General features: G+C 33.6%; 1 pseudogene; it reads left to right on the forward strand.

Moving 5' to 3' along the window:
- The first annotated feature begins 8,430 nt into the window (after positions 1–8,430).
- Positions 8,431–9,372, forward strand: LOC118909467 (olfactory receptor 2T8-like; annotated as a pseudogene).
- The last annotated feature ends 6,658 nt before the right edge of the window (positions 9,373–16,030 follow it).

A 16,030-nucleotide genomic window follows, 5' to 3' on the forward strand; every position in this document is an offset into this window, starting at 1 on the left:
AAGTATATCTTTACTGTTTTGATGCATTATTTATGATATTACTTCACACAGTTGCATACATTAGTAAAGGAAAAGTTTTCTAATTTTCCACAAAGTCTTGGAAATCCTGATCTAAATATCATATGTCATATGTATTTAAGAGGTTTTTAGCATAAAGATTATACAATTTTATGTGAAAAGTAATAAGTTCTATAAAAGGTGTACAGACTCCTGGATAAATAAGTTATGTCATACAACGTGGTAGACAAAAAGAAAGTAACACAATTTTTTTAACACAACAGTTTAGATGAAGGATATTTGTTTATTGATAAGGGAACCTATTAAATACAGTAGAGTTCAGATTGCCAGGTGGTATTACCATAAGTTCATACCTGAGATTTTACTTTAAAGAGTGTTAACAGAAACTCCTCATAAATGTAACAACTTCCTAATCTCTGTGGTGAAAATAAGCCATAATTGGATTGCTGTATTACCAAAAGAAGGGATAACCTTATAAATCTTTATTCATCTCCAGAGAAAATGTCTCTGGGGTACATACCTGAGGTTGACTATCTGCTTAGTATCCCTTTCTCCTGAGAAAGTGAATTGAATGTACCTTGGAGGCCACCTAAGAGCACGTTCATGTTATTCACGCTTCCTTGTTTACCTTTTTCAACCCCATATCCTTTGGTTAAATCATTATGACCAACCACGAATTCATCATGCACATGCTTTATAATTGCTGCTGGAAATGAAAGTGGTGGATCAATTAAGCCCACTTTCTTCATGAGAAGAAACAGTAATGACAGCAGTGAAAAAATACCCAAATAAAAACATTAATTTAGGTAAGTTATTTCCAGTTTTTACAAAAGCCCCTTTGCTGGCAGCCTATGATACATAGAATGGCTACATGGGCATCTTTTAGTTTTATAGATGTAGCAGTCCCTGCTCTCAAATAAAGTTATTCTGAGATATTTAGTATACAGATGTCCACTCAAATAATAAGGCTTAGAGGTATTAATGTTATTTAGTATCTGAAAACTATAGCTATGGGTTACAGTCCATATTTTTAAATGACTTTTAGGATGAAAACTCTTCCAACAGCTCCATTTCCAAAGCTGTTTTAGAAATATTTAAAACTATATGTCATTACACATTTTTGAATTTCTCTTCCTTATAATATAAGCTGGTCCTTGATTTTATGTTGCTGAGACTTTAAAATGTCCAAACCATGACAATTCAGTGAATGTTGAATTATGGTTTGTAGTTTTCTTTTTTCATATTTGTCTAGTTTTTGTAGTTTGGCCTCCTAGAATGAGTTTAGAATTATTCCTTCCTCTTCCATTTTTCTGGAATACTTTCAACAGAGTATTAGCTCTTTAAAAGTTTGGTAGAATTCACCCATGAAGCTGTCTGGTTGTGGAATTTTGTTTATTGGGAATTTTTTTAATTACCAATTCAATCTTGATAGATGCAATTGGTCTGTTCAGGTTTTCAGTTTATTCCTGGGTAAGTCTTGAAAGAGTGTATGTTTCTAGGAATTTATACATTTCTTTTAGTTTGTCAAATTTATTGGCATATCATTTCCCATGTAATTTTTCTTATAATTGTTTGAGTTTCTCTGTGTCAATGTTAACTTCTTTTTACATTTCTGATCTTTATTTTTGTCTTCTCTTTCTTTTCCTTGATATCGCTGCCTAAGGGTGTGTCTATCATATATGTTGTAGAAATATATATTACACACTTCTGAATTTCTGTGTTCTTCTAGCATGAGATAAGTTGGTCTTTGATTTTATGCTGGTGAGACGATAAATTTTCCAAAAATTAAAAATTCAGTCAATGTGGTAAATTCAACCTTCAAATATGTTGATATCATTAAACACAACTATGCAGCCAACACATAGAAGATTTGGTTCTAGTGTGACTTTTCTAGATGTTTATATTATACACATGATCTGCCACAATAAATATTTTGTCTACACCATGGGTGTAATGTGGTATTTGAGTAAGAACAACTCCATCCAAGCATTTGTAACTAAGGAGAACATGATTGTTTTGGGCCACACATAGTCAGAAATTATGATAATTTCCATGGATGCCTTGAGAACAATTTTCAATTAATATTCTTTAAGTATTCTACACTTGAGAGTTTTATTTATCTCTAATGTATGAGAGTTAGGCTCTAGCTTAATTTTGTCACCTATTCTGAATTCTTGGTTTTTCCTCTTTTAGAAGCCAGGTATGTTTCAATAGATCTATGAAAATGACTATACTTGGAGGAGCCCTGTGGACCAGTAATCTAAGATGAAGGGATATGCCCAGGGCGATATGAGAAAAACTGAGGTTCTGGTTACATTTGTTTTCCATAAGAGATTTTTTGATAACATGATGCTTAAAAAAACATACACCTGACTGTTCCTTGGAATTAATTTTAATTGAAAACTTAGCGTCTATCCACTTCAAAAGCATTAGCCTGACTCTAAAAGGAAAACTCACATTGAACTTCAAGATGAGTTTAAACTTTCAACAAGATAGGCACAGATGACATAAATAACACAAAGGAAGGATGTCAATCTTAATACTCCTGGAAAATATCATCTCCATTTCATTCAATTCAGCTATTAGTCTCCAAACACATTAGACTAGTTGTATATTCATTATATTTCTTTTGTTATTACTTCAAACAGATAAAGGTTTTCTTTAAATTATAGCAATTGTTTTCATTATTCTATAAACCAGAAAATTTTTAATAACAAACTTTCATATCAGAGCTACAGAGCTAATAAGCTTTGAATCCTTTTCTGTCCACGTTCATTCACTTAGAATTACATAATTTTGATTCATGTAATTAAAATCATTTATTTTGCTGTTCAAAAATTCTCTGATATGAGTGTAATCTCACAAATAGAGACAAAGAAAAATTGTGAACTGCTTCAATTAATTCTTAAAAATCATTTATTCCTTATTTTTTGAAAGTGGGAACACATAGGCTCTTTGTTATGAAAATAGGTGAACCATTCCCTATCTTGCCAGATTCTATATTAGCCAGAGTTTCCTGAAATGTATTATTTTGTTTTGATAAATTTTCATTCATGTAATTATTCCATTATCTAAGTCTGAACTATTAGAAGATGTGATACAAGAGTAAACATGACATAGACACTATTATTTAAGGGGCTTGCAGTTTTATTTAAAAATACATAAATTAAGGAGCAATTGAATTGCTACAGCTTAATTGTTCTGATAAAGATAAAGGGCTCTGGGACACACACCCAAAATAAGCTGGAATGAGTCTTAGGGAGGTTGTAAAGCCAAAACAAAGTGAAATATAGATTATAACTTCTACTCTTAATAGTAAAAAAACAAGAGTGTTTCAATAATTTTACATTTGGCATTTTCATGGTGAAATTACACCTCATATGAATTGCAAAAGAACAGTCAGAAAATCTGTGTTGAAATATGAGTTTCACTTACTTATAAGTATATGATAACTCATGGGAAAGACAACATCTTATGAATCTCAGTTTATTCATTGGTAAACATAATATGATTTCCAGGTGAATTGAATGAAAATGAATTAGAGAATGTATGACATAGTTTAGTTTGGGTGTGATAAAATGTTTTTGTTTTAATATAGAATTTAATTATTCTTGAACTAATTTGATGGCAATGAATCAACTGAACCAATATGATTACACCATACCCCAAAGAAATTGTATTTACAATATTTTCACAGAAAAAAATCCAACATAGATTGATGGCCTGAATAAATCTGGTTTCTGAGCTTCCTGTTTCTGTAAAACACAAGATCTACATGCAGGTGACAGAATTTTTGAAGGGGCTAAACAAGACCAGTGTTGTGGAGTTCCTTCTCAAGGTTTTTTCTGATGACCCAGGTAAACAGCCGCTCCTGTTTTCCCTGCTCCTCTGCATTTATCTGACCACCATGGTTGGCAACCTGCTGATAATCCTAACAATCATCTCAAATGCTTGTTTTCACTCCCCCATGTATTTCTTCCCTAGCAATTTGTCCTTCTCTTTATATTTTCTTTCTCAGGAGTTTAAATTTTTTAATTTTACTGTAGTCCAGGTTACCAACATTTGCTTTCATGAATCCTGCCTTTGATGTTGTATCTAAAAAAGCCTCATAAAACTAAGGTTATCTAGGCTTTCTCTTAGGCTATTTAGCAGGGTTTTATACTACAATGCTTTGCATTCAGGTCTAAGATCCATTTAGAATTAAATTCTGTAAGTGTGCACAGTATATATCTGGACTGTTTTTTCATGCCAATTTTTTCCAGCAACATTATCAGTTGAATAAACAATCTGCTCCTTTGTCAAAGATGAGTTGATTATATTTTCAGAGGTCTATTTCTGAACTTTCTATTGTATTGCATTGACCTATTTTATGTTTTTTGGTCATTACCACACTATCTTGATTATTGTATCTTCCCACTAAGTCCTGACCTTGGGCAGTATCAGTCCTCTAACTCTGTTTTTGTTCTTGATTTTATGATGTGACTGGTTTTGCTTTTTAAACAATTTTTATTGTGGGATGATTGACAAATATAATTGTATTTATATATATATTTATTGAGTCATTATATTGTACTTCTGAAACAAATATGATATTGTATATCCTATTAATAAATAAAAATAAAGTATACAATGTGAAAATTATATATATATATATATTTATATATAAGTATATATATAGTTGAATCATTACCAAGATGAGCATAGTTAATGCATCATCAACTCACATAGCTCAGAGAATTAACTCTGTGTTACTGATAATTTATAAGATTTATTTTAAGCAACTGTTAAATATAGAATACCATATTATTAACTATAGTCACAAAGCTCTACATAAGATCCGCTGAACTTTTTTTTATAATTAAAAATTTTTATCTTTAGACATTCATTCCCTCACTGAAGCCCCAGGCAGCTACCATTGTATTCTCTGTAAATATGAAGTTGTTTGCTTTTTTTTTCAGATTCCACATGTAAGTGGGGCCATAGAGTATTTGTCTTTCTGTCTGGCTGACCTCACTTAGCATAATGCCTTCCAGATTCTCCTATTTAGTCACCAATGGCAAAACTTTCTTCTTTTTTTACTGTTCAATTATATACCATGGATGTTGTGTGCATATAATTTTATTTGTGTACTTCTCCATCAAAATGTTTTAGGTTGTTTCTATAGCTCAGCTCTTGTGAATAATGCGGCAATGAACATGGGTGTGCAGATCATCTTTGATATACTGATTTCCGTTCTTTCAGGTACATCCCAGCAGTAGTATTGCTGGATCAAGCGGGTTTATGTTTTAAGTTTCTGAGTCACCACCGTACTGTATTCCGTACACGGCTCCATTTTATATTTACATCAACAGTGTCTGAGAGATACTTTTTCCCTTATCTTGTTAATATTTGTTATCTGTCTGACAACAGCCATGGTGAGATATGTGAGGTGATATCTGGTTATGGTTTCGATTTCTAGTTCTCTGTCCATTAGTGATGTTGAGGCACCTTTTCAATACTTGTAGGCCATTTGCATATCCACTTTGGAAAAATTATACTCAGGTCCTTTTTTCATTTTCTAATTAGATTATTTGCTCTTGTGATACTGAGTTGTGTATGTTCTTTTAATACATTTTTGGATATTAAGCCTTTATATGTGGTTGGCAAATATTTCATCCCTTTCCATAGACTGACTTTTGAACCACCGAAAATCCATAGTTCTGCTGTTTAACATATATATTCACAGATAAAAGCCTCTATTTGTCTATCCAACAATCTGAAGAACTGAAATGTATGCAAGCTGACACAGTCATCAGGTAAAAACTAGAGTAATAACCTGTCAATTCAGTCCAGTGAATGACTTGAATGCTACTATTTTAGTTTTTAGAGCATAGGTTGGTTAATCATCTCAGAATCCTAAAGAAAAAGAGTTCAGTTTTAATGTTAGGGCAACAAGGATCAGAAAAATGTAGAAGGAAAATTATAGGCACTATTCTAAATTTTCTGTGATAACTATATAATAGGAAGGGTGTATCTTTATGCCTTCTATTAGCATTATCAAAGAGATGATTCTGAGGCTGAAAACAAAGATCTAGAAGTTTTAGAAATATTCTAAGCAAAAGTCTGGGAACAGAGGGAAGAAAAGTTTTCTGAAGACATAGTGAAAAAAGATAGATAAATACTTATTTTTTAGAGTAGTAAATCTTCCTGTTCCTGCACTAGTCAATGTTGAACTTTCATTCTTCCACTTAGTGCCACTATTCTTTACTTGCAAGATGAGCTAATTCTTCATTTTTATTTCCAACCACACTTTTTATGCGTTGGCAATTTAGTTAGGAATTATCTCTTAATATCTTATTTGTGTAGGTTTACAGATACTTAAATCAGTGGAAAACTGATTCATTCACATAGTGTGAAAGTACAGTTAGGAATATTAATGCAGTATCAATCAACCCAAATGTCCATAGATGGATGGAATTAATAAGGAAAACATTACACATACAAAGGAATATATTATTCACCTTAGGAAGGAATGAAATTCTGACACATTTGCAGTGTGGATGAGGGTTGAGAATGTTATGTTAAATGAAATAAACCAGTGACAAAAGGGCAAATTTTGTATAATTCCTCTTATCTGATGATCCCATAATAGTCAAATTTAAAGAGACAGAATAGTAGTAGTAAGGTGCCTGCCAGTTCCTGGGGAAAGAGGGTATAGAGGACTACTGTTTTATGGGCACGTATTTTCAGTTTGAGAACATGCATAGAGTCCTGGCAGTAGATATCGGTGATGGTTGCAGAGAAAATGAAAATATGCATATCACTGTACTACAGAATACTTAAAAATGGGCACAATAATAGCAAAAATTATTTTAAGAAAATGACCCAACACCCTACAATGACTAAACTACTGATTTTTAACACTAACTTGCCTTATCTTTTATTGTTGTTTTTAAAAACTAAATAGTAAATGGCATTCAGACTCCCACCTCTTAAAAATGTTCTTTCTCTTTCTCAAGTGCTCTCTTACTACACACACACACATGTACACACAAAGGCACCATTTACTTTTTATGCATTGATTTTTAAACAAGTTTAAAGTTTTGTCAACATTCAACAAGGAGAGATCAGAATAATGGAAAATAAGAAGTATCCTAATCAAAGAAATGAGTCAGGAGGATTAGTTACTAGGTGTTCAGAGTGCAAGTTACAAATATAGGACTTTGCAGATAGAAAAGTTTTGGAAAATGCAAAGAGGAAGTGGGCTCTGTGACGTCAATTTCTGAGTCAACCAACTAAACCCTCCAGCAGAATGCCGCCCCTACAACCATGATGCTCCCGCAGTGGGGTTGGGGACTGAGTGAGGTTTGGCACTGCCTTTGTCTGTCTTCATTGGCCTTCCAGTACGGGAGGGCTGTGTGCAGTGGGGAGAAGGAATGACCATGGAGGATCGGGACTCCTGCTGCCATGTCACTTCATTGAATGACATCAGATCCTTGAGACTGAATTACCATCTCCATCTCTGATCATATTTATTTAAAAAGAATAAATAGTTCCTGTTCCAGCAGATAAGAAATGAAATTGCCCTTAAATATGTGTGTTCTCTTGGCACCGAGGAGGAAAGTAATTTACCTCTGTTTGGTGAGAAACGAATGACTATTTTTTCTTCTTTATCAGAGGATACTATATTTCTGTGAATTTGAGGAGAAACAGTGTCATTACACGAGTGCCTTTATATAGTAAATGAGGGCACACTAAGCAGTACAGACATGCTTTGGGGGAAAGCATTCAAAGAAGGTCACTCTTGTTTTCAGTGTATAACGTGATACATTCAAGCTAAAGGCACTGCCAATTCCAAGTAGTTATGTTTCCATCAGCAGACTCAGGCCTGTCAGTTCCTAGACCAGGGGAAATAAGCTATGTTGTTTGAAAAGGAAAGAATGCCTCCTACGATTACTCAACATCAGGGAAAATTATCTGATTTTGGTAAGTTTCAATAAGTTTTGAAATGTTACATAGGTATAACTCCATTATCAAGTACTTAGCTTTTACAGTTAAATGCATCGATTTAATTTAGCTTCCAAGAATATTACCATGTTTGATACAAGGCTAGAACAAATATTTTATAAATTACGTAATTAATATCTTCTCAGTTTGTGTTGCTATCATACAGCATAAAGACACATTTACAAAGCAAATTGGATTTATGAAGAATTCTCATTCTCTGTGTCAATTAAACAAACTAAACTGAGAAGTACTTAAAATTCAAACCTTGAAAACAAGAAAATACTGAAATTAATTTTATGCCCTACTTAAAAGATTTTGCAAATGGTAGATAAAGTATTTGAAATAAGTTTTGTTATTTTCAGTTATTTTCCTGAAAATATAATTTAAATGGAGCATTGTGACTGATGAAAACTCATCTATTTCGCTGTTTTCAGTGTCAATCCTGTTGAAATCATGGAAAGTTGGAACACCACCTCAGAGTTCATTATCCTAGGACTCTTTAACCACTCAGGAGCCCTCCTGTTTCTCTTTGTGATGGCTCTGACAGTTGCCTTCCCATCCCTCGTGGGCAACGCCCTCATGATCCTGCTGATTCACCGTGACCCCCGGCTGCACATATCCACATACCTCCTGCTGAGCCAGCTCTCCCTCACGGACTGGGTGCTTGTCTGCGCTATTGTGCCCAAGATGGCCGCTCACTACGTGACAGGGAGAAAGTCCATCTCCCCCAATGGCTGTGGGGTGCAGATCTTCTTCCTCACATTGGAAGGAGGTGGGTGCTTCTTCCTGGTGGCCATGATCTACAACCGCTATGTGGCTATTTGCCACCCGCTGAGATACCCCATCCTCATGAACTGAAGACTATGCCTGCTAACGACCTGGGGGTCCTGGTTCCTGGGAGCAGCTGATGGGCTCATGCAGGCTGCTGCCACCCTGGGCTTCCTGTTTTGCAGGGCTCATGAAACTGACCATTTCTTCGGTGACGTGCTCACGCTGGTGCGTTTGGCTTGTGCTGACGTGTACACCTGCTGTGTGTTAATGCTCCTGGTCCCACCTTCCCTCATCCTGATTTCCTATGGTCTCACCCTGGCTGCTCTTCTCCGGATGCGTTCTACAGAAGCCCAAAGAAAGGCTTTTGCCACCTGCTTCTCACATTTGGCTGTGGTGGGACTGTTTTAAGGAGCAGGCATTCTTACTTACATGAGATCCAAATCCTATAGGTCAGCTAACCATGACAAGGTTGTGTCAGCATTTTATACTATCTTAAACCCTGTGTTTTACAGCCTCACCTACAGTGTGAGGAACAATGAGATCAAGGGAGCCCTGACAAGGTTTATGGGCCAGTGTCCTGCCTTAAATAATGACTGAGGGTAAGATTCCTAGAGAGAAGTTATGTATGCATTATACCTATAATGGTTATTTCTCTTTTTCTTTGAAATACAGATGGACCTCCATACATTGGATTGTCTATTACATTGTCATCAAGAATAAATTGTGGATGTTACAAGTCTGCTGATCACAAATCCTTATTACACTGTTTCCACAACCACACCTCACAAATTTATTCAATGAATTAACTTGGCTGCTTTTGCCTAGCTGGCTGTCTTATGCTCTTACTGAATGGTTCTACTGGAGCTATGTATTTGATATATCTTTAAATTATTGCCAAATTTTTTTTTATAAAAGAAATTCAGCCAGGCATGTGTTATCACAAATTAGGTATTTTATTGTGCCACCATCTTTATGTCAGTGATTATCAAACTAATGTTCCTTTCTACCTATAATAACTTCCTCTCTGATATACTCCATTCTTTACAAAATACTATAAACAAAGAAATCATATTATTATATATATATAACAACTATTCTATGGAGTTTACCTTAGGACTTCCTGAACTACAAATAAATTTGAAATTTAGGATGGGGTGTAACTTCCATCCACAGAAGAGAAAGCATGGACTAGAATCATCTTCCTCCCATTATTTACATGAAACATATTTTTCTATCCCTTCACTTTTAATTTGTGCATGTCTTTGGGTCTGAAATGAATCTCCTGTAGACAGCATATATATTGGTCTTGTTTCTTTATCTATTCTGCCACTCATGTCTTTTGATTGGTGCATTCAGTCCACTTACGTTTAATGTAATTATTGGTAGGTATATATTATCACCAGTTTATCAACTGTTTTCTGTTTCTTTTGTGGTTCCTCTCTGTTCCTTTCTTCCTCCCTTGTTGATGGTTTTCTTTAGTGTTGTGTGGTTGGATGTCCCTTTTTTACTTTTTTGTGTGTCTTTTACAGGCTTTAGGTTTGTGGTTATCATAAGGTTCAAGGATAGCTTCTGAAGTACATGACAGCCTATATTAAGTGGATGATTGCTTCATTTCACACAAAATCTAAAAGTGCTTTTGTGTTCTTTTTCCTCCTCCGCACTTTATGTATTAGATGTCATAATCTGCATTTTTTGGGGTATCCTTTGAGCCATCTTATGTAGTTAACTTTACTACCTCTGTTTTGTTTTAATTTTGTGTGTGCTTGATAATTAATTGGTCTACTACCTTTAATGTGCATTTATTTTCACTGGTGAAATCTCTTCAGGCTAAGGAACATTTCTGTCTACAGCAGTCCTTTTAATGTGTTCTGTAATTCTAGTTTAGTGATTATAAATTCCTTAGGCCTTCATTTACCTGGGAAATGTTTAATCTCTGCTTCAAATTTGAATGAAAATCTTGCTCGGTTGAGATTCTTGGTCGGAGGTCCTTCTGTTTCAGTACATCAAATTATTCATGCCCCTCCCTTCTGGCCTAGAAAGTCTCTGCTGAGAAGTCTGATGGTAGTTTCATGGGGCTTCCATTTTAAGTAATCTTTGTTCTCTCTCTGGCTGCTTTCAATACTCCCTCCTTATCCTTAATCTCCACCATTTTAATTATTGTATGTCTTGGTGGTGTCCTCCTGGGGTTCCTTTGTTAGAGGGTCTCTGGCCTTCCATGACCTGAGTGTCTATTTTCTACCCCAAAGAACACTTTCCCAGAAGTTTTCAACAGTTATTTCCTCAAAGAGTGTTTCTAACCCTTTGTCTCTATCTTGTCCTTCTGTTATCCCTATTACACAAATATTGATTCATTTGGAGTTATCATACAACCCTCTTATCATTCTTTCATTCCTAAAGATCTGTTTTTCTCTCTGTTTTTCAGTTTCATGTGTCCTTTTTCAAGGAGATACATGAGAATCTCACAACTAACATTATAATCAATGATTAAAAGATCAAATAATTTCCTCCAATATGAGTAACAAGGCATGTGTGCCCACTCCCTCCAGTTCTTTTCAGTAAGGTGCTGAAAATCTTAACTAAAGCAATTAGACAATTAAATAAAACATGTGAAATATATCCAAATTGGAAATGAATAATTAAATTGTCTTTGTTTGCAAAATCTTTTATATAGAAAATCCCAAGAACTCCATAAAAAACTGTTAGAAATAACAAAGTAAATTTCTATAATATACAATCAACATACACAATCAGTTGTTTCTCAACAGAAAAATGAACTATTTGAAATTAAATAAAACAATCCCATATATAACACCTTCAAAAACAATGAAATATTCAGCAAGAAGTTCAAATGAGATTAAAGATCTGTGCTCTGAATTGTAAAACATTGATTAAAGAAATTGAATAAAATACAAATAAGTGAAAATATGTATCATATCTATGGATTGGAAAAATTAATATTGTCATAATGCCAAAATTATCCAGAGCTGTTTATAGATTAAATGTTGTCTTTATCAAAACTGTAAAGGCATTTTTCACAGAAATACAAAACAATTTTGAAAGTCATATAGAAGCATAGAAATGCCCTAGTAGCCAAAGAAATTCTTAAAGAGATGAACAAAATTGGAGTCTTCACAATTTGTGATTTCAAACTACATTACAAAGATATTGTAATTAAAAAAATATGGCAACGGGCATGAAAGCAGACTCATAGACCAATGGAACCAAATCAACATTCCAGAAATAAAACTCATGCATGTACATTAAACTAACTAATATTTGACAAAGGAGTCATATGACCTAACTGTTTTGAAAAGACAGCTCCATGTTTATGTTCATTGCAGTATTAGTCACAAAAGTCAAAACAAAACATTAAAACAACCTGTGTCTATTGAAAAATGAATGAATAAAGGAAATACAATAGAGGAGATCCTTCTATTTGCATCAAAATAGATTAACCTTAAGGACATTATTTTAAGTGAAATGATTTAGATAGTCAAGATGAAGATGAATACTGTATAGTATCACTTATAAGTGGAATCTAAGTAAGGCAAGTTCATAGAAACAGAGAGAATAGTGGTTGTCAGGAGCTGGGGTTTTGGAATATATAGCAGATGTTGATCAAAGGGATCAATCTTCCAATTTTAATAGGAATAAGTTCTAGGTATTTATTGTAAGCAGCCTGACTAGAGGTATCAATATAGTGTTATGGAGTTGAAAGGTGCTGAGACAGTAATTCTTAAATATATTACCACAGACTCACATGCACATGAGCTAATTCTGTGAGGTGATGTATGTATGAATTAACATCATTGTGGTAATCAATTTGCAATATATAAATGTATCAAATCATCACATTGTGCACCTTAAACTCAATGTTGTACATCAATTATGTCTCAATAAAACTAGAAAAATATACTAAATATAATGATACTGCCATGTAAATCAACATTAATGTTTTGTACAATTCTTGTATCTGCTTTAATATCTGTTCACAACGGTCATTTATAATTGGTAGCTTATAAAATAACAATGAGAAATTCACCCTTAAAATTACACATGGGAAAATTTAAAGAATACAAATTATAAGTAATCCCTTAAGGCTTTTATGTCTGTGTTGTCAACTAAAGCCACATTTAGAAGAAAATAGAAATAATGACAAAATAATAATATTTGAAGATATTATGCTTGCTGATGCCAATATTCACTAACTGTTTAAGTGAGGTGATAGACAAGGTAGGGTGGTACTCACATTAATCTAAGTTTTAGACATCTAGCACACAATAAAGTACTTTTCAAGTATATCTTTACGGTTTTGATGCATTATTTATCATTTTACTTCACAGAGTTGCATACCTTAGTAAAGGAAAAGTTTTCTAATTTTCCACAAAGTCTTGGAAATCCTGATCTAAATAACATGTGTAGTCTGTATTGAAGAGGTTTTTAGCATAAAGATTATACAATTTTAGGTGAAAAGTAGTAAGTTCTATAAAAGGTGTACAGACTCCTGGATAAATAAGTTATGTCATACAATGTGGTAGACAAAAAGAAAGTAACACAGCTCTATGTTTTAAACACAACAGTTTAGATGAAGGATATTTGTTTATTGATAAGGGAACAAATTAAATACAGTAGACTTCAAACTGTCAGGTGATATTACTATAAGTTCATACCTGAGATTTTACTTTACAGAGTGTTAACAGAACCTCCTCGGAAATGAAACAACTTCCTAATCTCTGTGGTGGAAAAATGCCATAATTGGATTGCTGTATTACCAAAAGAAGGGATAACCTTTTAAATCCTTATTCTTCTCCAGAGAAAATATCTCTGGGGTACACACCTGAGGTTGACTATCTGCTTCGTATCCCTTTCTCCTGAGAAACTGAATAGATTGTACCTTGGAGGCCACCTAAGAGCACGTTCATGTTCTTCATGTTTCCTTGTTTACCTCTTTCAACCCCATATCCTTTGGTTAAATCATTATGACCAACCACGAATTCATCATGCACATGCTTTATCATTGCAGCTGGAGATGAAAGTGGTGGATCAATTAAGCCCACTTTGTTCATGAGAAGAAACCGTAATGACAGCAGTGAAAAAATACCCAAATAAAAACATTAATTAGGTAAGTTATTTCCAGTTTTTTACAAAAGCCCCTTTGCTGGTAGCCTATGATACATAGAATGGATACATGGGCATCTTTATTTTTATAGATGTAGTAGTCCCTGCTCTCAAAGAAAGTTATTCTGAGAGATTTAGTATACAGATGTCCACCCCAATAATAAGGCTTAGAGGTATTGATGTTATTTAGTATCTGAAAACTATAGCTATGCGTTATAGTCCATATTTTTAAATGACTTTTAGGATGAAAACTCTTCCAACAGCTCCATTTCCAAAGCTGTTTTAGAAATATTTAAAAGTATATGTCATTGCACATTTCTGAATTTCTCTTCCTTATAATATAAGCTGGTCCTTGACTTTATGCTGATGAGACTATAAAATGTCCAAACCATGACAATTCAGTTAATGTTGAATTATGGTTTGTAGTTTTCTTTTTTCATATTTGTCTAGTTTTTGTAGTTTGGCCTCCTAGAATGAGTTTAGAATTTTTCCTTTCTCTTTCATTTCTCTGGCATAGTTTCAAAAGAGTATTAGCTCTTTAAAAGTTTGGTATAATTCACGCATGATGCTGTCTGGTTGGGAAATTTTGTTTGTCGGGAATTTTTTGATTACCAATTCAATCTTGTGAGAAGTAATTGATCTGTTCAGGTTTTCATTTTATTCCTGGGTAAGTCTTGAAAGATTGTATGTTTCTAGGAATATATACATTTTTTTATTTTGTCAAATTTATTGGCATATCATTTCCCATGTAATTTTCTTATAATTGTTTTAGTTTCTCTGTGTCACTGGTAACTTCTTTTTACATTTCTGATCTTTTCTTTATATTTGTCTTCTCTTTCTTTTCCTTGATATCGCTGCCTAAGGGTTTGTCTCTCAATATGTTGTAGAAATATATATTACACACTTCTGAATTTCTGTGTTCTTTCTAGCATGAGATAAGTTGGTCTTTGATTTTATGTTGATGAGACTATAAATTTTCCAAAAAATGAAAATTCAGTCAATGTGGTTAATTCAACCTTCAAATAATATGTTGATATCATTAAAAACAACTATGCAGCCAACACATACAAGATTTGGTTCTAGTGTGACTTTTCTAGATGATTATGTTATACACATGATCTGCCACAATAAATATTTTGTCTACACTATGGGTGGAATGTGGTATTTGAGGAAGAACAACTCCATCCAAGCATTTGTTACTAAAGAGAACATGATTGTTCTGGGCCACACATAGTCAGAAAATATGATAATTTCCATGGATGACTTGAGCACAATTTTTAATTAATATTCTTTAAGTATTCTACACTTGAGAGTTTTATTTATCTCTAATGTATGAGAGTTAGGCTCTAGCTTCTTAATTTTGTCACCTATTCTGAATTCTTGGCTTTTCCTCTTTTAGAAGCCAGGTATGTTTCAATAGATCTGTAAAATGGCGATACTTGGAGGAGCCCTGTGGACCAGTAATCTAGGATAAAGGGATATGCCCAGGGCGATATGAGAAAAACTGAGGTTCTGGTTACATTTGTTTTCCATAAGAGATTTTTTGATAACATGATGCTTAAAAAAACCATACACCTCACTGTTCCTTGGAATTAATTTTAATTGAAAACTTAGCTTTTATCCACTTCAAGAGCATTAGCCTGACTCTAAACTGAAAACTCACATTGAATTTCAAGATGAGTTTAAACTTTCAACAAGGTAGGCACAGATGACATAAATAACACAAAGGAAGGATGTCAATCTTAATACTCCCTCTATGCAATCATTGCCATAGTCTGCTACTGGAAATGTCATTTCCATTTCATTCAATTCAGCTATTATTCTCCAAACACATTAGACTAGTTGTATATTCATTATATTTCTTTTGTTATTACTTCAAACAGATAAAGGTTTTCTTTAAAGTAAAGCAATTGTTTTCATTATTATATAAACCAGGAAACTTTTAATAACAAATTTTCATATCAGAGCTACAGAGCTAATAAGCTTTGAATCCTTTTCTGTCCATTTTCATACACTTAGAATTACATAATTTTGATTTATGTAATTCAAATCATTTATTTTGCTGTTCAAAAATTCTCTGATATGAGTGTAATCTCACAAATAGAGACAAAGGAAAATTGTGAATTGCTTCAATTAA

This window comes from Manis pentadactyla, chromosome 13 (genome assembly GCF_030020395.1).
Source record: "Manis pentadactyla isolate mManPen7 chromosome 13, mManPen7.hap1, whole genome shotgun sequence".
NCBI lineage: Eukaryota > Metazoa > Chordata > Mammalia > Pholidota > Manidae > Manis > Manis pentadactyla.